This window comes from Coregonus lavaretus (assembly GCF_964263955.1).
Source record: "Coregonus lavaretus genome assembly, chromosome: 8".
Lineage (NCBI taxonomy): Eukaryota > Metazoa > Chordata > Actinopteri > Salmoniformes > Salmonidae > Coregonus > Coregonus lavaretus.
This window is the reverse complement of record NC_139995.1, coordinates 54,808,396-54,828,763: the sequence shown is the minus strand read 5'-3', so window position 1 is coordinate 54,828,763 and position 20,368 is coordinate 54,808,396.

The window sequence follows — 20,368 nt, the reverse complement described above, 5'->3', positions numbered from 1 at the left end:
TTCACCTTATAGCCAGTGGGATAACCACTTTACAATGTTATTTTTTAGGGGGGGGGGGGGGGGGGGTAGAAGGATTACTTTATCCACACACACATACACACACACACACACTGATAAATAATCCCATCAGCACTGTCAGTCATCCTCACAAAGAGTCACCGGGTAGGAAGAACATGACAAATAGGTCCCACTGTTGAACAGTTGCTGTCCATTGGAGTGCTGCGATTGGTTTCCCGAAATTCTGGGGCGGGGCTTAGCGAAGGCTCAATTGTTACTGTCCATCACCTTTCATTGTGATACCTACTGTATAGGCAGAGAGGGTTTACTCTGCCCGAAATCTGTCCCACGTTAAGCAGATCATTAATTATTAAGCAAGTGAAGAATTGCTATTTTGATACGTGAGGCTTATTTGATCTAACAGAAGTTCCGTAATGTTTAGGTTGTTACGTGTGTACTGACATATGTTTGATGCACTTGACATCCCGGCAACTTTGACAAAAAAAACACTTTATATCGGAGTTGTCCCTATTGAAATTCGAGACGGTCTATGCATATTCATGAGGCTAGCATAGCATCTCATTCTCCATTGAATACAGGCGGGTTGACGTCAACACCTCTCATCTAATATTTAAAAAAGTATTCAAATAACGAGATGTATCCACCAATCCAAAGAGAGAAATAGGCGGGAGCTTGACGGCCCGCTGTTCAGCTCTGTGAACCACGAATCCCGTTGTTAGTGCGGACACACAAGCATCTCATCATTATATCCAGTATCTCTGCTATAGGCTGATTTTTCCTGGCCGTGACCCCAGTCTCTCAGGGGGAGTTGGGATATGTAAAGAAAATTACATTTCCAATTCACACATACCTAAAATACACATGTGTACATGTGTGAAATAGGACAAATATAAGCACCACCAAATTATTATTATTATAACTGAATATTCCTGTAGACAACTGGGTAATATTCTGAAAGTAAGTTGTGAATGGATGTGAATCCATTTGAAAGGATTTATCTGTTTAATAACCCTGTTAGAGGGTGTATAGGCCCTTCGAGGCCCCATAATGCACATTTCCTTTCTGTGTGTGTGTGTGTGTGTGTGTGTGTGTGTGTGTTTGTGTGTGTGTGTGTGTGTTTGTGTGTGTGTGTGTGTGTGTGTTCGTGTGTGTGTGTGTGTGTTTGTGTGTGTGTGTGTGTGTTCGTGTGCCCTCAGAGCCACATAATGCACATCTGCCTCCCCACCAAATGGACTTGTGGGCCACCATCACATTAAGTGGTGGCCTAACAACACCACTGTCACTACAGCGGTTCCCTGGTCCCCTGACCCACTGACCGTCCATGTGACCCATTTCCTGAGGCTCCTGAGGCCCAGGAAGCACTGAGCGTGTGGGGGTTATATAAGACCAGCTATATGCACCTATCATCCACGTTAGGGCAGCTGGGCTCCACAGGAATGAGACCATCTCCGCCTGCAGACTTACACCAGAAGAGAAGACGACACAGTGATACCAGCATGAGTGATTTTGCTCTGTCCTCCGTTCATTCATCCTATTGGCTTTGGTTTTATCTTTTTATCCTTCTCTTACTGGGTAATTGATCTAAATGTTCTATCTATACCTGTTGGTTTCATTCCGACAGGTGTGAGGTCCGTCCTCTGTCCGTCCTCCATCCATCCAACCTCCAACCTCCACACCTCCCACCCAGAGAAGAGAGCGTGAACGTGGACAGGGCACTGTGGGTGGTCCTGGTGGGTCATCTACATCTGGGTCTGGTCCTAGCCATGGCTTGGGGTGGGTCAGTGTCTGCAGGAGGAGGGGGGTCTATCTAGAGAGCAACAACCTGCCGGGGGACTCAGGAGAGGTGCTGGCACTGGTAAGACTGACCATTACTTCAAAAGAAAATAGCTCTGACGAAGGCTAAGAGACAGATCGTAAGCTTACTGGTATACCAACCAGTAAGAGCAGTAATCGTACTATTCCCACGAACCTGCAACAAGATAACTCAATGTATTTTTATTGGTATAAATGATGATGGCAAAACAAGTCTGGTGAGCTTGCCTCATAGTAGATAAATATGGTAGATACATATTTCGGTAGCCAGGTCCTAGATGTCTTTGTGCTGTATAACTGACTCCTGACAACCACCATAGGACTTGGCAAGACAGCACAAACACATATGCGACCAACTTAGTTTTTTGTCTGCCGTAGCCCATGCAGAATCTAGATTTGAATGACTAGAGATGACAGTTAATAGAAGTGTACCATGGAACCAATCAAAGAGCCTGTCACCCCACTAATCCGTGCTTTGGTCTGGGCTAACATGAAGGACCAATGGTAATGTGAGTGGTAGTGGGTTCAGATACTGTATGTGTAATAAGGCTCTGCTCTGTAGTAATCTATATTTCAAGGTCCTACTCTGAGTGCTCACTGTGACAGACTAGCTATAGCCTAGCTGAGAGCCTCAGGCTGAGGCAGGGAATCTGGGTTGCTCTGAAAATGTAGTGCTTGAGTGCAGTTAGCCTCCGTTAGCCTCTCTCTCTGCTTTTCAGTGAAGGTGCCTTTTATCTAAATAAATTATATTCATACAAATGTACTTACCACGACTGTGACGTGTGGTTGTCTCACCTAGTTATCTTAAGATAAATGCACTAACTGTAAGTCGGTCTGGATAAGAGCATCTGCTAAATGACAAAAATGTAAATGTAGACATTGATGTAAATGTACATATAGATGTTGATGTAAATGTACATGTAAATGTACATGTAGATGTAAATTAGATGTAAATGTAGATGTAAATTTGATGTAAATGTAGATGTAAATATAAATGAGATGTACATGTAAATGTAGATGTAAATGTAAATTAGATGTACATGTATTTAATGTTGCTCTCTAGTACATGCACTATTTTATGGTAATTGAGGGAATGCATCTTGTATAGCTCATCGTTGGAATTAAACCAATATTATATAGAGAGAATATATTAGAATATACTTGTATTACCCAATAAGCAAGGGTTACAAATAAAGCCATAGCCCTTCAGAAATCCAACATGGGTCTCCTGCTCACCAATGGTAGGAGAGTGAGTATGTGGGGGTTAAAGCTGGAATGCTGTTTAAACTGCCACGGCCGTTTGTGATATTACAACAACAAAGAAGTCACTGCAAACAACAAACACTGTTTTTTTCGCTCGTGGACATCATTGCACGTGTGATAAAACAGCAGAATATGTAATGCATTTTTTCACCACGTTGGGCGACGTTCCTCACCTTCCGCTTCGTCAACAAAACAATAACGACGGCTGTGGGGTGGACAGTGACGCTGTTTCCCCTACTACGGATTCCATCTTTAAGTCCTGTTGTGCATGTTTGACAGGATGGTGAGGACGTGGGAGGGATTAATGAGCTGGGCAACCGTCTCCTGGCAGCTGTGATTCGCTCTCTTCTCCAGGGATTGCAGAGAAACGCCAGGAACCCTTCTGTTCTCCACCAGCCTCAGAGGGGAGTGTGTGTGTGTGAGTGTGTACTTTGTAACATAGATAGTAACTGTCACCTCACAGCAAAATCACAGAATTACACAATTGCAGAATTAAGTAAATAATGCACATTTAAAAATGGTCTGGTCTCCAGCTCCCTTCAACAGCCTTTAGTGCTGGGTTGTCATCCTTTATGCAAGCAATGACAACAAACAGCAGTGTATCGATCACATAGTAAGCAAGTGGGAATAGTAATGTGTGAATAGTAAAGTGTGAATAGTAATGTGTGAATAGTAATGTTCGTTTTGTTTCGTCACGCCTACCAGTGGTTTTCCCCTTGCTCCTGTCTTTCTCAAGTTCCTGTTTTCTAGTTTTCCCAGTTTTGACCATTCTGCCTGCCCTGACCCTGAGCCTGCCTGCCGTTCTGTACCTAGTCACACCACCCTGGATTATTGACCTCTGCCTGCCCTGACCTTGAGACTACCTGCCGCTCTGTACCTTTTGGACTCTGATCTGGATTACTGACCTCTGCCTGCCCTTGACCTGTCGTTTGCCTGCCCCCCTGTTTTTGTAATAAACTTTTGTTACTTCGACACTGTCTGCATCTGGGTCTTCTCCCGAAATGTGATATAAATAAGGATCATTATTAAAATAATACATCTTCAAATATAAGGAAATGGAACACAACAGTACTTAAAAGTCTGAAAATAGGTAGGGATCAACATGGTAGAGATAAATACACAGCACACAGAGGACTTAGAAGGCACGGTATGTTGGTATGTGTGGGTGTATTGTGATGGAAGGTGGGGTGTGTGTTTGTGTATGGTAAAGTGTGGAGTTAAGTGAGTGAAAAAGGAAAATGGTTGCAAATGCCAGAGCCCATGTGTGTTTTGGGAGCAGGAGTTGTGACAGAGAGAGCTTTCAATTTTGTGCAGATATGGGATATACAGTGGGGAGAACAAGTATTTGATACACTGCCGATTTTGAAGGTTTTCCTACTTACAAAGCATGTAGAGGTCTGTAATTTTTATCATAGGTACACTTCAACTGTGAGAGACGGAATCTAAAACAAAAATCCAGAAAATCACATTGTATGATTTGTAAGTAATTAATTTGCATTTTATTGCATGACATAAGTATTTGATACATCAGAAAAGCAGAACTTAATATTTGGTACAGAAACCTTTGTTTGCAATTACAGAGATCATACGTTTCCTGTAGGTCTTGACCAGGTTTGCACACACTGCAGCAGGGATTTTGGCCCACTCCTCCATACAGACCTTCTCCAGATCATTCAGGTTTCGGGGCTGTCGCTGGGCAATACGGACTTTCAGCTCCCTCCAAAGATTTTCTATTGGGTTCAGGTCTGGAGACTGGCTAGGCCACTCCAGGACCTTGAGATGCTTCTTACGGAGCCACTCCTTAGTTGCCCTGGCTGTGTGTTTCGGGTCGTTGTCATGCTGGAAGTCCCATCCACGACCCATCTTCAATGCTCTTACTGAGGGAAGGAGGTTGTTGGCCAAGATCTCGCGATACATGGCCCCATCCATCCTCCCCTCAATATGGTGCAGTCGTCCTGTCCCCTTTGCAGAAAAGCATCCCCAAAGAATGATGTTTCCACCTCCATGCTTCAAGGTTGGGATGGTGTTCTTGGGGTTGTACTCATCCTTCTTCTTCCTCCAAACACGGCGAATGGAGTTTAGACCAAAAAGCTCTATTTTTGTCTCATCAGACCACATGACCTTCTCCCATTCCTCCTCTGGATCATCCAGATGGTCATTGGCAAACTTAAGACAGGCCTGGACATGCGCTGGCTTGAGCAGGGGGACCTTGCGTGCGCTGCAGGATTTTAATCCATGACGGCGTAGTATGTTACTAATGGTTTTATTTGAGACTGTGGTCCCAGCTCTCTTCAGGTCATTGACCAGGTCCTGCCGTGTAGTTCTGGGCTGATCCCTCACCTTCCTCATGATCATTGATGCCCCGCGAGGTGAGATCTTGCATGGAGCCCCAGAGCGAGGGTGATTGACCGTCATCTTGAACTTCTTCCATTTTCTAATAATTGCACCAACAGTTGTTGCCTTCTCACCAAGCTGCTTGCCTATTGTCCTGTAGCCCATCCCAGCCTTGTGCAGGTCTACAATTGTATCCCTGATGTCCTTACACAGCTCTCTGGTCTTGGCCATTGTGGAGAGGTTGGAGTCTGTTTGATTGAGTGTGTGCACTGGTGTCTTTTATACAGGTAACGAGTTCAAACATGTGCAGTTAATACAGGTAATGAGTGGAGAACATGAGGGCTTCTTAAAGAAAAACTAACAGGTCTGTGAGAGCCGGAATTCTTACTGGTTGGTAGGTAATGAAATACTTATGTCATGCAATGAAATGCAAATTAATTACTTTAAAATCATACAATGTGATTTTCTGGATTTTTGTTTTAGATTCCATCTCTCACAGTTGAAGTGTACCTATGATAAAAATGACAGACCTCTACATGCTTTGTAAGTAGGAAAACCTGCAAAATCGGCAGTGTATCAAATACTTGTTCTCCCCACTGTACATATTCAAATAAATTATAAATATACAGTACCGGTCAAATGTTTGGACACACCTACTCATTCAAGGGTTTTTCTTTATTTTTACTATTTTCTAAATTGTAGAATAGTGCTGAAGACATCAAAACTATGAAATAACACATATGGAATCATGTAGTAACCTAAAAAGTGTTAAACAAATCAAAATATATTTTATAATTTAGATTCTTCAAATAGCCACCATTTGCCTTGATGGCAGCTTTACACACTCTTGGCATTCTCTCAACCAGCTTCACCTGGAATGCTTTTCCAACAGTCTTGAAGGAGTTCCCACATATGCTGAGCACTTGTTGGCTGCTTTTCCTTCACTCTGAGTTCCGACTCATTCCAAACCATCTCAATTTTGTTGAAGTCAGTGGATTGTGGAGGCCAGGTCATCTGATGCAGCACTCCATCACTCTCCTTCTTGGTAAAATAGCCCTTACACAGCCTGGAGGTGTGTTGGGTCATTGTCCTGTTGAAAAACAAAATATAGTTCCACTAAGCCCAAACCAGATGGGATGGCATATCGCTGCAGAATGCTGTGGTAGCCATGCTGGTTAAGTGTGCCTTGAATTCTAAATAAATCACAGACAGTGTCACCAGCAAAGCACCCCCACACCATAACACCTCCTCCTCCATGCTTTACGGTGGGAACTACACTTGCGGAGATCATCCGTTCACCCACACCGCGTTTCACAAAGACAATAGAACACTATGGAAAATATGGGAAACCAGGCCTGCTATTCATAGCAGACTTTGAAAAGGCATTTGATAAAGTTCGACTGGGGTTTATATATAAATGCCTGGAGCATTTCAATTTAGGAGAATCTCTTATAAAATGGGTCAAAATCATGTATAGTAACCCTAGGTGTAAAATAGAAAATAATGGCTATTTCTCAGAAAGTTTTAAACTGTCAAGAGGAGTGAAACAAGGTTGTCCACTATCGGCATATCTATTTATTGTGGCCATCGAGATGTTAGCTATTAAAATCAGATCCAATAATAATATCAGAGGATTAGAAATAAAGGGCTTAAAAACAAAGGTGTCATTGTACGCTGATGATTCATGTTTTCTTTTAAGTCCACAACTAGAATCCCTCCACAGCCTCATAGAGGATCTAGATACATTTTCTAACCTCTCTGGATTACAACCAAATTATGACAAATGTACTATATTACGTATTGGATCACTAAAAAATATAAATTTTACATTACCATGTAGTTTACCAATAAAATGGTCTGATGGTGATGTGGATATACTCGGAATACATGTCCCAAAGGAAATACATGATCTCACTTCAATACATTTTAATAGAAAGTTAGCAAAAATAGATAAGATCTTACTACCATGGAAAGGAAAATACCTGTCAATTTGTGGAAAAATCACCCTGATTAACTCTTTAGTATTATCCCAGTTTACCTATTTGCTTATGGTCTTGCCTACGCCTAGCGAACAGTTTTTTAAATTATATGAGAAAAAAAAAAATCAATTTTATTTGGAACGGCAAGCCAGACAAAATTAAAAGGGCATATTTATATAATGAATATGAATTCGGAGGACAGAAATTATTAAATATTAAAGCATTAGACCTATCACTAAAAGCTTCAGTCATACAAAAGTTATACTTAAATCCGAACTGGTTCTCAAGCAAATTAGTAAGATTGTCTCACCCAATGTTCAAGAAAGGCCTTTTTCCCTTTATTCAGATTACAACCTCTCACTTTCAGTTATTTGAAAAGGAAACAATCTCCCAAATATCACTATTTCTAAAACAAGCCATAGAAAGTTGGTTGCAATTTCAATTTAATCCTCCAGAAACGACAGAACAAATAATGCAACAAATATGGTGGTTAAATTCAAAAATACTAATTGACAAAAAAACTTTATTTTTTGACAGAATGTTTAAAAAAGGTATAATCTTCGTTAATGATATCATCGGTAGGACTGGTGGAGTTATGTCGCACATGCAGCTAGCGAAAACATATGGAAATGTCTGCTCTACCCAAAATTACAACCAAATAATTGCAGCCTTACCGCAAAAGTGGAAGAGGAAAGTGGAAGGGGGAGAAAGTAAGGAACTTGTCTGTCGGCCTTGCATTAAAGAACATAATTGGTTAAGGAAAACTGTGATAAATAAAAAAGTATATCAGTTTCACTTAAGGACCAAAGGATTGACAGCCGTCCCATATAGATTGCAAAATAGTTGGGAAGAGATCTTTGACATACTGATCCCATGGCATAGTGTTTATGAACTGACACGCAAAACGACACCGGATTCAAAAATTAGAATCTTTCAATTTAAATTATTATATACAATTCTTGCTACCAATAGAATGTTATTTATATGGGGGATACAATCTTCCCAGCTCTGCAGATTTTGCTGTGAAGAGACAGAGTCATTAGATCATTTGTTTTGGTTCTGTCCATTTGTAGCTTGTTTTTGGACACAGGTCCAGGAATGGCTAAAGGATTGCAATATTTACCTGGAGCTAACCTTGCAGATAGCATTACTGGGTGATCTGAAAAGTCATAGTCAATCAATCAATAATATAATAATACTTTTAGCAAAAATGTTTATTTTTAATTCACAATCTGTAGAAGCAATGAGAATGGAAAGGTTCAGAACTTTTGTAAAACATCACAGTACGGTTGAAATATATATGGCAAATAGAAATCCTATATGGATGGTGTTAAGAGATAGATGGGAGGTATTGAATAGAGTTGAAGGATGGGACTAATAACAAATAACAACAAATAATAACAAAGATAGCTAATAATGTAAGCATACTGTGTCCATAATAAGTATATAGGTTGTATGTTGGGAGCTTTTGGGAAAGAGCACAGTTAGAAAGATATGGCATATAGAAGCAAACCGGATATCATCATGAAAATGATCGGAGAGGTTGAGAGTAGAAGAAGTTCAGGAGAAAAAAAAAACAAAAAAAACAACAACATATACAGTGAGGGAAAAAAGTATTTGATCCCCTGCTGATTTTGTATGTTTGCCCACTGACAAAGAAATGATCAGTCTATAATTTTAATGGTAGGTTTATTTGAACAGTGAGAGACAGAATAACAACAACAAAATCTAGAAAAACACATGTCAAAGATGTTATAAATTGTTTTGCATTTTAATGAGGGAAATAAGTATTTGACCCCCTCTCAATCAGAAATATTTCTGGCTCCCAGATGTCTTTTATACAGGTAACGAGCTGATATTAGGAGCACACTCTTAAAGGGAGTGCTCCTAATCTCAGCTTGTTACCTGTATAAAAGACACCTGTCCACAGAAGCAATAAATCAATCAGATTCCAAACTCTCCATCATGGCCAAGACCAAAGAGCTCTCCAAGGATGTCAGGGACAAGATTGTAGACCTACACAAGGCTGGAATGGGCTACAAGACCATCGCCAAGCAGCTTGGTGAGAAGGTGACAACAGTTGGTGCGATTATTCGCAAATGGAAGAAACACAAAATAACTGTCAATCTCCCTCGGCCTGGGGCTCCACGCAAGATCTCACCTCGTGGAGTTGCAATGATCATGAGAACGGTGAGGAATCAGCCCAGAACTTCACGGGAGGATCTTGTCAATGATCTCAAGGCAGCTGGGACCATAGTCACCAAGAAAATAATTGGTAACACACTAGGCCATGAAGGACTGAAATCCTGCAGCGCCCGCAAGGTCCTCCTGCTCAAGAAAGCACATATACAGGCCCGTCTGAAGTTTGCCAATAAACATCTGAATGATTCGGAGGAGAACTGGGTGAAAGTGTTGTGGTCAGATGAGACCAAAATCAAGCTCTTTGGCATCAACTCAACTCGCCGTGTTTGGAGGAGGAGGAATGCTGCCTATGACTCCAAGAACACCATCCCCACCGTCAAACATGGAGGTGGAAACATTATGCTTTTGGGGTGTTTTTCTGCTAAGGGGACAGGACAACTTCACTGTATCAAAGGGACGATGGACGGGGCCATGTACTGTCAAATCTTGGGTGAGAACCTCCTTCCCTCAGCCAGGGCATTGAAAATGGGTCGTGGATGGGTATTCCAGCATGACAATGACCCAAAACACACGGCCAAGGCAACAAAGGAGTGGCTCAAGAAGAAGCACATTAAGGTCCTGGAGTGGCCTAGCCAGTCTCCAGACCTTAATTCCATAGAAAATCTGTGGAGGGAGCTGAAGGTTCGAGTTGCCAAAAGTCAGCCTTGAAACCTTAATGACTTGGAGAATATCTGCAAAGAGGAGTGGGACAAAATCCATCCTGAGATGTGTGCAAACCTGGTGGCCAACTACAAGAAACGTCTGACCTCTGTGATTGCCAACAAGGGTTTTGCCACCAAGTACTAAGTCATGTGTTGCAGAGGGGTCAAATACTTATTTCCCTCATTAAAATGCAAATCAATTTATAAAATTTTTGACATGCGTTTTTCTGGATTTGTTTGTTGTTATTCTGTTTCTCACTGTTCCAATAAACCTACCATTAAAATTATAGACTGATCATTTCTTTGTCAGTGGGCAAACGTACAAAATCAGCAGGGGATCAAATACTTTTTTCCCTCACTGTATATATATATATATATATATATATATATATATATATATATATATATATATATATATATATATATATATATAATATAATTATTGTAAAATTAACTCTGTCCATAAGGTGTAGATAGTAAGTATAGACCGGAAGTAGAGGCCTGGGCATTGTTGTTCACTAATTTACTCCAAGTAGGGAAATGATGGTGGGTTTGAAAAGTAATAATGGGTAGTATATATATTTAAAAAAAACATGGGGGATTGGAAGTGATGCAGACAATTACATTGATAGAAGATACAATCTATCTGCAATATTAAGCTGATCCATTCCCTCCCCCCCCCAAAAAAAAAAAAAAAAAAAAAAAAAAAAAGACACAGAGGTTGGAACCATAAATCTCCAATTTGGACTCCAGAACAAAGGACACATTTCTACTGGTCTAATGTCCATTGCTCGATTTTCTTGGCCCAAACAAGTCTCTTCTTATTATTGGTGTCCTTTAGTAGTGGTTTCTTTGCAGCAATTCGACCATGAAGGCCCGATTCACACAGTCTCCTCTGAACAGTTGATGTTGAGATGTTCCTGTTACTTGAACTCTGTGAAGCATTTATTTGGGCTGCAATTTCTGAGGCTGGTAACTCTAATTAACTTATCCTCTGCAGCAGAGGCAACTCTGGGTCTTCCATTCCTGTGGCGGTCCTCATGAGAGCCAGTTTCATTATAGCGCTTGAAGGTTTTTACGACTGCACTTGGAGAAACTTTCAAAGTTCTTGAAATGTTACGTATTGACTGACCTTCATGTCTTAAAGTAATGATGGACTGTCGTTTCTCTTTGCTTATTTGAGCTGTTCTTGCAATAATATGGACTTGGTCTTTTACCAAATAGGGCTATCTCTGTATACCACCCCTACCTTGTCACAACACAACTGATTGGCTCAAACGCATTAACAAGGAAAGAAATTCCACAAATTAACTTTTACGAAGGCACACCTGTTAATTGAAATGCATTCCAGGTGACTACCTCATGAAGCTGGTTGAGAGAATGCCAAGACTGTGCAAAGCTGTCATCAAGGTAAAGGGTGGCTACTTTGAAGAATCTAAAATATATTTTGATTTGTTTAACACTTTTTTGGTTACTACATGATTCCATATGTGTTATTTCATAGTTTTGATGTCCTCACTATTATTCTACAATGTAAAAAATTGTACAAATAAAGATAGACCCTTGAATAAGTAGGTGTGTCCAAACTTTTGACTGGTAGTGTAGTTAGTTCATTTATTGTGCTATCATGATGGAACGGTCTCCAACCCTGTACCCTAGACACCAACCTGAGTGACCCACACACTAAGGAGAAGTCCTTATCTGTTTTATAGGCCTATTGTAAGTAGGCTATACACAGCCAAGACAGAAAGATAAATACGGTCAGAGACCCACTAAAGCAGCCCTACCCCCTCAAGAGTCTGAGCCTGCCTGGCAGGGTTTGTCCTACAAAGCCAAAGCCCCTGGAAGGGTGAGTGTAATATACCAGGAATTTCTCAAAGCTGCTAATGAGAACCTTGACGACCTTGCACCTAGCCTGTGGGAGTTCCGGTGGGGTGCTCCCACCCAGTTAGTGGCAGTGCTGGCAACACTGGCTGCAGTAACCCATGGGTAGGGGGTCACACTCGGACAATCAGAGAGGGGGCACATTATTGTGGCCCTGGTGGCACAAAATAATCAAAGGTCTGACAGAGATGCTGGGGAAAATGGTCACAACGGGGGACCAGCGTGGGTGTGTTTCAGGGGAAGGGGTTGTATCTGTGCTCCATCAGCTAGGACTTGACATTGGTTAATTAAATCTCCCCATTCTTGCTCAATTTTGCCTGCCTTCTCAAACAGCTACAACTGTATATTCATTCACACATCAATTATTTTCTTGAGTTCGGCTCAGGGATGGGAACTGTTGAACATCTGAGCTTGTGGTTGATTGTGGGGGAAGGGTGGGGAGTGTGTATGAGTGTGTGTGTGAATGTATCCCACATCTGTTGCGATGGGGTAATAATGTTAGGGACAATATAGGATGAATCACAATAATTGTTTGCCAATACAGTGGGGGAAAAAAAGTATTCAGTCAGCCACCAATTGTGCAAGTTCTCCCACTTAAAAAGATGAGAGAGGCCTGTAATTTTCATCATAGGTACACGTCAACTATGACAGACAAATAGAGAATTTTTTTCTCCAGAAAATCACATTGTAGGATTTTTTATGAATTTATTTGCAAATTATGGTGGAAAATAAGTATTTGGTCACCTACAAACAAGCAAGATTTCTGGCTCTCACAGACCTGTAACCTCTTCTTTAAGAGGCTCCTCTGTCCTCCACTCATTTCCTGTATTAATGGCACCTGTTTGAACTTGTTATCAGTATAAAAGATACCTGTCCACAACCTCAAACAGTCACACTCCAAACTCCACTATGGCCAAGACCAAAGAGCTGTCAAAGGACACCAGAAACAAAATTGTAGACCTGCACCAGGCTGGGAAGACTGAATCTGCAAAAGGTAAGCAGCTTGGTTTGAAGAAATCAACTGTGGGAGCAATTATTAGGAAATAGAAGACATACAAGACCACTGATAATCTCCCTCTATCTGGGGCTCCACGCAAGATCTCACCCCGTGGGGTCAAAATGATCACAAGAACGGTGAGCAAAAATCCCAGAACCACACGGGGGGACCTAGTGAATGACCTGCAGAGAGCTGGGACCAAAGTAACAAAGCCTACCATCAGTAACACACTACGCCGCCAGGGACTCAAATCCTGCAGTGCCAGACGTGTCCCCCTGCTTAAGCCAGTACATGTCCAGGCCCGTCTGAAGTTTGCTAGAGTGCATTTGGATGATCCAGAAGAGGATTGGGAGAATGTCATATGGTCAGATGAAACCAAAATAGAACTTTGTGGTAAAAACTCAACTCGTCGTGTTTGGAGGACAAAGAATGCTGAGTTGCATCCAAAGAACACCATACCTACTGTGAAGCATGGGGGTGGAAATATCATGCTTTGGGGCTGTTTTTCTGCAAAGGGACCAGGACGACTGATCCGTGTAAAGGAAAGAATGAATGGGGCCATGTATTGTGAGATTTTGAATGAAAACCTCCTTCCATCAGCAAAGGCATTGAAGATGAAATGTGGCTGGGTCTTTCAGCATGACAATGATCCCAAACACACCGCCCGGGCAACGAAGGAGTGGCTTCGTAAGAAGCATTTCAAGGTCCTGGAGTGGCCTAGCCAGTCTCCAGATCTCAACCCCATAGAAAATCTTTGGAGGGAGTTGAAAGTCCGTGTTGCCCAGCGACAGCCCCAAAACATCACTGCTCTAGAGGAGATCTGCATGGAGGAATGGGCCAAAATACCAGCAACAGTGTGTGAAAACCTTGTGAAGACTTACAGAAAACGTTTGACCTGTGTCATTGCCAACAAAGGGTATATAACAAAGTATTGAGAAACTTTTGTTATTGACCAAATACTTATTTTCCACCATAATTTGCAAATACATTCATAAAAAATCCTACAATGTGATTTTCAGGATTCTTCTTTCTCATTTTGTCTGTCATAGTTGACGTGTACCTATGATGAAAATTACAGGCCTCTCTCATCTTTTTAAGTGGGAGAACATGCACAATTGGTGGCTGACTAAATACTTTTTTTCCCCACTTTAAGACCTGTCTATTTGTGGAAAAATCACCCTGATTAAATCTTTAGTCATGTCTCAGTTGACCTATTTGCTTATGGCCTTGCCTACGATGCGACTAAAAAAAAAGTAGATAAGAGCAAACAATATTCCATTTATTTGGAATGGCCAGACAAAATTAAACAGGCCTATTTATACAATAAATTATTAAATATTAAAGCGTTAGACCTCTCACTAAAGGCTTCAGTCATACAAAAGTTATGCTTAAATCCCAACTGGTTCTCTAGCAGATTAGTAAGAATGTCTAACCCCATGTTCAAGAATGGTATTTTTCCCTTTATTCAGATTACAACCTCTCACTTTGGTTATTTGAAAATGAAATAATCTCCAAAATATCACTATTTTAAAAACAAGCCGTAGAAAGTTGGTTGCAATTTCAGTTTAATCCACCAGAAAAGACAAAACAAATAATACAACAAATATTATGGTTAATTTCAAATATAATAATCAATAAATGTTTTTTATTTATTTTGGGAATAAACAAAAAAAAAAGGTAAATTATTTCATAAATAGGACTGGTGGAGTTATGCAGCTAACACAAATATATGGAAATCTCTGCTCTACCCAAAATTACAACCAACTAATTGCAGCATTATCGCAAAAATGGAAGAGTCAAGTGGAAGGGGGAAAAAGTAAAGGAATTTGTCTGTCGGCCCTTCATTAAAGACCAACATTGGTTAAAGTTAATTGTGATAAATAAAAAAGTATGCCAGTTTCATTTAAGGACCAAAAAACTGACAGTTGTGCCATATATATTGCAAAATAGTTGGTAAGAGATTCTAGATGTTCCAATTTCATGGCATATGGTTTATGAACTGGTACACAAAATGACACCAGATTCAAAACATATACTTTTTCAACAGTTGAAGTTGTAAGTTTACATACACCTTAGCCAAATACATTTAAACTCAGTTTTTCACAATTCCTGACATTTAATCCTAGTAAAAATTCCCTGTTTTAGGTCAGTTAGGATCACCACTTTATTTTAAGAATGTGAAATGTCAGAATAATAGTAGAGAGAATGATTTATTTCAGCTTTTATTTCTTTCATCACATTCCCAGTGGGTCAGAAGTTTACATACACTCAATGAGTATTTGGTAACATTGCCTTTAAATTGTTTAACTTGGGTCAAACGTTTTGTGTAGCCTTCCACAAGCTTCACACAATAAGTTGGGTGAATTTTGGCCCATTCCTCCTGACAGAGCTGGGGTAACTGAGTCAGGTTTGTAGGCCTCCAGTTCTGCCCACACATTTTCTGTAGGATTGAGGTCAGGGCTTTGTGATGGCCACTCCAATACCTTGACTTTGTTGTCCTTAAGCCATTTTGCCACAACTTTGGAAGTATGCTTGGGTCATTGTCCATTTGGAAGACCCATTTGCAACAAATCTTTAACTTCCTGACTGTCTGATGTCTTGATATGTTGCTTCAATATATCTACATACTTTTCCTTCCTCGTGATGCCATCTATTTTGTGAAGTGCACCAGTCCCTCCTGCAGCAAAGCACCCCCACAGCATGATGCTGCCACCCCCGTGCTTCACGGTTGGGAAGGATGTTCTTTGGCTTGCAAGCAACTCCCTTTTTCCTCCAAACATAACGATGGTCATTAAGGCCAAACAGTTATATTTTTGTTTCATCAGACCAGAGGACAGTTCTCCAAAAAGTACGATCTTTGTCCCCATGTGCAGTTTTGGAGCAGTGGCTTCTTCCTTGCTGACCGGCCTTTCAGGTTATGTCGATATAGGACTTGTTTTAATGTGGATATAGATACTTTTGTACCTGTTTCCTCCAGCATCTTCACAAGGTCCTTGCTGTTGTTCTGGGATTGATTTCTACTTTTCGCACCAAAGTATGTTAATCTCTAGGAGACAGAACGCGTCTCCTTCCTGAGCGGTGTGACGGCTGCGTGGTCCCATGGTGTTTATACTTGCGTACTATTGTTTGTACAATGAAAGTGGTACCTTCAGACATTTGGAAATTGCTCCCAAGGATGAACCAGACCTGTGGAGGTCTACCATTTTTTTTCTGAGGTCTTGGCTGATTTCTTTTGATTTTCCCATGATGTCAAGCAAAGAGGCACTGAGTTTTAAGGTAGGCCTTGAAATACATCCACAGGTACACCTCCAATTTACTCAAATGATGTCAATTAGCCTATCAGAAGCTTCTAAAGCCATGACATCATTTTCTGGAATTTTCCAAGCTGTTTAAAGGCACAGTCAACTTAGTGTATGTAAACTTCTGACCCACTGGAATTGTGATACAGTGAATTATACGTGAAATAATCTGTCTGTAAACAATTGTTGGAAAAATTACTTGTGTCATGCACAAAGTAGATGTCCTAACTGAGTTGCTAAAACTATCGTTTGTTAACAAGAAATTTGTGGAGTGGTTGAAAAACAAGTTTTAATGACTCCAACCTAAGTGTTTATACATACAATGTGATTTTCTGGATTTTTGTTTTAGATTCCGTCTCTCACAGTTGAAGTGTACCTATGATAACAATTACAGACCTCTACATGCTTTGTAAGTAGGAAAACCTGCAAAATCGGCAGTGTATCAAATTCAAGGCACACTTAACCAGCATGGCTACCACAGCATTCTGCAGCGATACGGCATCCCATCTGGTTTGGGCTTAGTGGGACTATCATTTGTTTTTCAACAGGACAATGACCCAACACACCTCCAGGCTGTGTAAGGGCTATTTTACCAAGAAGGAGAGTGATGGAGTGCTGCATCAGATGACCTGGCCTCCACAATCCACTGACCTCAACCAAATTGAGATGGTTTGGGATGAGTCGGAACTCAGAGTGAAGGAAAAGCAGCCAACAAGTGCTCAGCATATGTGGGAACTCCTTCAAGACGGTTGGAAAAGCATTCCAGGTGAGGCTGGTTGAGAGAATGCCAAGAGTGTGCAAAGCTGTCATCAAGGCAAAGGGTGGCTATTTGAAGAATCTCAAAACTCAAATACATTTTTGATTTGTTTAATACTTTTTGATGACTACATTATTCCATATGTGTTATTTCATAGTTCTGATGTCTTCACTATTATTCTACAATGTAGAAAATAGTAAAAAAATTAAGAAAAACCCTTGAATGAGTAGGTGTTCTAAAACTTTTGACCGGTAGTGTATATATATTAACAAAAATATATATATTGGGGATTGGAAATGATGCAGACAATTACATTGATGGAAGCTACAATCTATCTGCAATATTGAAGTTAATCTACCCCCTAAAAAATATAAACTAGTAAAGTGGGAATAGTCAAGTTTTAATAGTAAAGTGGGAATACTAAATTGGGAATAGTAGATTGGGAATAGTCAAGTTTTAATAGTAAAGTGGGAATAGTATTTCACGCTCACTTCCCCCATCAGTTCATTAGAGGTTCAGCTTCTCTGAAAACCACCTTACATACTGAAAATGTGTCCCAAATGGCACCCCTATTCCTTATGTAGTGCACTACTTTTGTGGACTACATAGGGAACAGGGCTCCCATTTGGGTTGCAACCTGATACTGTAATGTGACTGTGTCCCTCCTAACTCTCTCTCTGCAGGTTTGGCCTTCACACCAGAGGAGACTTGTTGACTGGGGACAGGATATATCTGTGGCATGGCTGTGCTGCAGAGATTTGGAAAGAAATAGGCTTTGGTTGAGCCTCCACTTCACACACACATCTCTGCTGGAAAGAAATCATTTGGTTCTGCACTCAGCAATGACCTCGGAAATATCGTCCGACTCTAATCATTCGGTACATACATTTTCTCTTTCCCTGACCTCCTGAATTCCAATCCATTAAGCTGTAAAGGGCCAGGAGTTTTTCTTGCTCTAGTCCTGTGGCCAGGAAAACGTCCTGGCCCTAATGATAAAACATGCATCCCCCATTCTCTTAGCAGTTCTGAGAGACTTCTAGTATGCTGATTGGTGCATACTGGGGGTATCTGGGAGGACATTCAACACAGAGTACGGATATAGGATATTCATTTGAGCCAGTTTGCTACAGCATAAAAATAATCTGAATTATTATGTGGATTATAATTAATGGAACATTTTTGAAGGGGTTGATACATTTTTCATTAGGGCAAATCAAGTCTGACATTTTAAAGTGGAAATTACAAACTTTAGAAGCCTTTTAAACCTTGAATACACTTCACGTTTGCATTTCATGCCATGCAGGAAAATTCTCAGCAACATAAGAGTGATCAAATTAAGATCCTACATATGTATGTGCGCTTGATTCATCTCACTCAGAGTGACATGATGTAAACAACACTCTTCCGGCGTGCTGGTCGAGAATCAAGAGCACCAAGACTGAGAGCTGTAAAAACAATATGTTTGATTGTTGATCTGCCATTCTCTGTTTAACCAATAAAGGCTTCTGACTTGAAAGAGTCGGTTATGAGTGTTATGGGTGATTGGAGAGGGTAAATATTGATTCAATATGTTTAGACACTTGAGTTTCTCTGATCCACTTTAGTTGAGCAACAGACAGAAATATGGTGCTGGGGAGTCTGCCTGGTATTATTCTGCACACCAATATTGCTCTCCCACAGTCGAGAGAGAGAGAGAGAGAGAGAAAGAGAGAGAGAGAGAGAGAGAGAGAGAGAGAGAGAGAGAGAGAGAGAGAGAGAGAGAGAGAGAGAGAGAGAGAGAGAGCGAGAGAGAGAGAGAGAGAGAGGGAAGGGGCGAGATGGAGAGAGAGTCATAATTGTCTGTCACTTTTTTAAAGGATTAATTCTGACATTTTTAATGGCCTCCCTCTGAGATTAGAGAGATCTAAATACATAGACACACACACACACACGCGCGCGCACACATGCACAGACAAACACGGATACATGCACACACACAGATGCACAATCAATGCTTTTTGTAGCCCTAACGAGTTTATTCAGATTCATCATATAGGCATTTTGATGATATGTATTCCAAGCAACACTCCATGAGGAACAGTTTTTGATTCCATGTTCTCTATTCCTTCCCTGAGGCATACAAGCTATCAAAAGAGCTAATGATGCCCATGATTACAGAAACTAAAGCAAGAAGAACAAGTTCCTGTGTATTATATTGAGTCCAGGTCCTTGGGGGAAGTCTCCACAGACATCATATACAGATGTGTAGCCATAATTAAAGATTTATTTAGGGAAGTCATATCGAAGTTGACATCTCTTTTTAAAATGAGCCTTGGGCAATATATGACATCATGCAGAACAGGGTTGGGGTCAATTCAATTTTTAAATCCAGTCAATTCAGGAAGTACAATTGATCCCAACCCTGATGTAGAATATCTTCAAGTGACTCAAATCAAATCAACTAAAATCAAATAAAATAAAATTTTATTGGTCACATACACGTGTTTAGCAGATGTTATTGCGGGTGTAGCGAAATGCTTGTGCTTCTAGCTCCGACAGTGCAGTAATATCTAACAAGTAATATCTAACAATTTCACAACATATACCCAATACACACACATCTAAGTATGGAATGAATTAAGAAAATATGCATATGTGGACGAGCGATGTCAGAGCTAAGATACAGTAGAATGGTATAGAATACAGTATATACATATGAGATGAGCAATGCAAGATATGTGAACATTAAAGGGGCTAGTGTTCCATTTCGTAAAGTGGCCAGTGATTTCTAGTCTATGTCTATAGGCAGCAGCCTCTAATGTGCTAGTGATGGCTGTAAAACAGTCCAATGGCCTTGAGATAGAAGCTGTTTTTAGCTGTGATTAGCTGTGTTGTATGTGTGTGTTGGGTTGGTGGTGGGGTTATGAGGCATTACAAGCATTCATTGGGAACCCAGTCTGTGGTATTTGTATTTGTATTTGTTATGGATCCCATTAGCCTTGGCAGCTACTCTTCCTGGGGTCCAGCAAAATTAAGGCAGTTATACATTTTAAAAACATTACAATACATTCAAAACAGATTTCACAACATATGTGCCCTCAGGCCTCTACTCTACTACCACATATCTATAACACAAAATCCATGTGTACATGTGTTTATAGTGCGTATGTTATCGTGTGTTTGTATGCATGTGTCTATGTTTG